This window comes from Poecilia formosa, unplaced genomic scaffold (assembly GCF_000485575.1).
Source record: "Poecilia formosa unplaced genomic scaffold, Poecilia_formosa-5.1.2 Scaffold301, whole genome shotgun sequence".
In the NCBI taxonomy this organism is placed as follows: domain Eukaryota; kingdom Metazoa; phylum Chordata; class Actinopteri; order Cyprinodontiformes; family Poeciliidae; genus Poecilia; species Poecilia formosa.
The window spans coordinates 212,401-216,266 of NW_006800240.1; the positions used below are offsets into that span (position 1 = coordinate 212,401).

Genomic DNA, 3,866 nt, shown 5'->3' on the forward strand with positions numbered 1-3,866 from the left:
CAAGGTCGTGCTATAATCCCAACACTGCAGTGAAGCTGGACTTGTTCCACTGTTTGCAGAGCTTTTCTAGGGAGTGCACAATGGAACATCACCTTCTTCTCAGCACTTTCTGCCAGCTTCTCTCTGCCGCTTTCTCTGTGGTGGATCAGGAGGATCTGAAGAAGCTCAAGGAGGCCCATGTATCCTGTGGTATTGTGCCACCCAATCCAACCAAGCAACATATCCGGGAGCACTGCAGGACCAAAATACCACTGCCCATAGAGCCACTAGACAGAGTGGAGAGAGTTATGAAACATTTTCACCTGGTCAAGGGTCCCAGCGACCATCAGATTAATTGAAATTCCATTTTACAAAGCTGCCGAGATCGATAAACGCAGGTATGCCGCTCAGACGTTGAGTGACAGTTGGATATTTTATTAATGTTGACATATCTGACCAAAGGTCTCCATCTGGATTCCGGTGCGAGGTACATCACAGCAGGAGAGTTACCATTTCCATCAGGCCCAGTGGGTAACTGGAAATGTGGTCTCCACTAAGCTGTTCCAAGCAAAAGGGATGACAGGAGTAGTATGTTGGAACTACTAAAGACAGGTGGACATAAACCTTCATTAAAAACTGGCATCAAAGACATTACCAGTCTAAAGGGTCCAAGATAATGTAGTGCTGACCACTCTGGAGAAAACAGGCTCAAACTTTCCTGTCAGAGTTTTCTCACTAACTGCCTAACCAAAGCTAACTAAAATTTACCCCTAGTCTTCATGTGGCTTCCGGCGGGTCCTTATGCACCTTAAACCAATGGGCATGAAGAGCAACCTGCAAGCAGGCGACCCCACAAAATCCCACGGACGTACTCCCGAGACAGCTGTCCAAAGACAACTGACACTAACCAGTCCCCACAACACTAGCAAAAAAAAAAAACTGACACAACCTAAAAAGGATGTGCCACTACAGCCTAACTGAGAAAACTCCCCACAAAGGAAACTTCTCCTAAAGTGGCAACACATACTTTACCTTGAGGCCCAAACAGAGTAGCCCGAAGAACAGATTCTCCCCTAATTCCAGAAAAACAATTTACTTAAACATAACCAAAACAAATCCAACAAAATACAAGAAGTGCTTGCTAAGGGCAAAGCATAAGCAGCTACTTGGTGTGAGGAGCTGCCAGGTTTTAATAGATTGGGAACATTGGCCCAGGTGCTCCCAGTCAAGACCTAACTGCAAGCCACACCCAATTTACCTGAGAAACAAAGATAGCTAATCACGGAATGACAGGGGCCGTCACAACATTAAGTCACGTTTGTGTTCTTGGAAAACTGTTGACCTAATCACCATGATCATGGGTCAGAAGAAAGATAAGTTGCTCTGACATGCATTAAGTACAAAAAACTTTTCACTGGAGAGTGTGGCCATGGGGGCGTGGCAAAGTCAGATTTCACAACTTTGCCATCCATTTAGCAATGTCAAGCAGTTGCCAAACGTTGCCAAACGCTGGGCAAAACCTGATAATGCAGAGCAGTAGAAAATCTCACTCAAACAGAAAAATTCATATACCTCCGTGAGGGTCGGTATTAGGGCACGATGACACCTCTTGACAAAATGTCTGATGTCTCCTCGTTAGTATAGTGGTGAGTATCCCCGCCTGTCACGCGGGAGACCGGGGTTCAATTCCCCGACGGGGAGGATGTACTGTTTTCTTCTGCAAAACACAGTCGCTGCTCTTCCTGTTTATATTACACATCTCATACAAGTAAACAAAAAAAGAGTCTGCATTGGCCGGGAATCGAACCCGGGCCTCCCACGTGGCAGGCGAGAATTCTACCACTGAACCACCAATGCTTACATAACCGTCCCCCTGCCCTGTGTGTGTGTGTGTGTATGTTCCTCTACATACACACACACAGTGGCCTCTACATACACACACACAGGTCTTCAGGTCTGTGATCAGACCTGAAGACCCTTGGAGGAGTCTTGACGAAGCTGGCTCTTGAGGTCTGTACTCCTCTAGCAAACAGTCTGTGAGGTAGAAGGCAGACACAGAGATACCACACCAGTCATTTGGATCTTCGTAGGAGCTGAATGGATATGGCGTGTGGCTTTTCCTGAAGAACTACCCAATGGTCCTCTGTCCCTGTACCCCAGCCTCTGCATCCCAGACGCTCTCAGTGGCCTGTAGATAAGCTAAATGAGCTCGTTCATGTTTGAGATGCATGAGCTCATTCACTTGCTTGGGCATATCTGCAGGTGATTTTCTAGTGCATCTGAGTTCATCCATGACTGATTTACAGATGGCCTTCTTGTAAGTAAGAAATGCAGGCAGGAGGTTGGTGAATCTTCTGGGCAGCTTCTCCAGCCAACGAGGACTGTCAGCAAATCAGGTCTTCTGACAAGACTAACAGCAAAGTCTAGAGGACAGGATGTAATTTGCCCACTAGTCCCAACAATCACCTGAGGTCGGCCCACACCAGCGGAAACAACTTGTGGTTGAGGACATCCATGAAGACGTGGGAGGTTCTAGTTATTTTTCAGCCTTGACATGATTTAATTTTCAGGTTTCCAAATAAAGAATGGGTGAAGCTCAAACAGGAGTTCAGCCACTGTGTCTATGAGCTCAGGCTGCGGAAGCTGACGCCAGAGGGAAATTGCATTTCCAACATTTCACACAGGACGAGACCCAGGTCACAGGCCAAGATCTTGCAGCTCTGTCCTCATCCACAGTCTCTGATGCTGAGAACAGTTCCAGCTGTTCATGTCATGGTCATGTTGAAGCAAGGGCACATCAAAGGGTGGCTAGCTGAGGAAGCTGTCATAAAAATATGAAAACACATGGAATTAGGTTCCCAATAATGCAAAAATAAACAATTAAATTACAAATTTGTAGAATGTGTTCCAAATAGTAGCCACATTATTTACAAAATATTTGAAAGACAGTGTGGAAATGCTTTTAATAAATCAAACTACTCAGAGTAAAAAAAATAAATCGTTTTTTGGATGCAATCTGTTCTTACCGTCTTCAGCACTGTCTGCAAAGGAAAGGACTCTGTGCAGAGGTGGAAGCTGCACTTGGACTAGAATCTGAAAAGAAGTGTTATCATTCTGTTATTTCTCTGTGGCTTCATTATAATTTTAAGACAACAGATAAGGAAGTTGTGAATAGTATCCAGATAGTGTTACCTTTGCAACAAACAGATATTTAATATTGCATTAAAATAAAAAAATTAAGGCAGTATTTGCCCTGTCATCCTAACATTTTTAATGCAACATTCATAGTTGCTCACCCAGAGATTTATCTGGTTCACTGGATGGTGTGTTGGTTTGACTGGAAGAGGACTGTTGTCTCTTGAGCAGGTACTGCTGCAGCTTCTTCATCCTGGTCCCAGGAAGGCAGCATAACCATCTTCTCTTCCGTCCCAAATTTCCTTCCAAGTGCTCTTGGCCCGAGAGCCAAAACCAACCAGCTGGTCATCTTCAGAAGAGGCTACTGTAATATTGTCTCTGCTAGCTTCATAGTCCTGGGCATCTTTAATTTCTTTAAAACTGACAGCATATTTCACAAAGGTTAGGTGGTTTACTTTGCTAAGGCTCTCAGTGATGCAGATTCCAGCTTCCTAATCCTTGAATAGCAGGATACTCACCACTATACTAACGAGGAGCTGCGAAGAGACCCTACACCCGGTGTTCTCGGGTCCAGCTGAAGCAACCTAGAGGTTACGTGTATGTTTTAAGTAGTCATAATGCGTTGTCTTTCACCAGAATGCATTGCCTGAGGTAGAGGTGTGCCGATCGATCGGTCACCGATCATTATGCAGAAAAAAAAACAAAAATCTGCAAGTAAGTGTGTGTGTGTGTACGTGCGTGCGTGTGTGAGG

At 45.0% G+C, this 3,866-nt stretch overlaps 1 protein-coding gene and 2 non-coding genes across 3 annotated transcripts in view; 1 reads left to right on the forward strand and 2 right to left on the reverse strand.

Annotated features, from left to right (window-relative positions):
• Window positions 1-3,866, reverse strand: part of LOC107832958 (abl interactor 2-like) — a 22,666-nt gene that overhangs the window by 10,276 nt on the left and 8,524 nt on the right. The gene's annotated exons all lie outside the window — the stretch shown is intronic.
• On the forward strand, window positions 1,609-1,680 carry trnad-guc (transfer RNA aspartic acid (anticodon GUC)). The gene has a single exon. It is a non-coding gene; the product is annotated as a tRNA-Asp (tRNA).
• trnag-gcc (transfer RNA glycine (anticodon GCC)) lies at window positions 1,766-1,836 on the reverse strand. Its single transcript has one exon. It is a non-coding gene; the product is annotated as a tRNA-Gly (tRNA).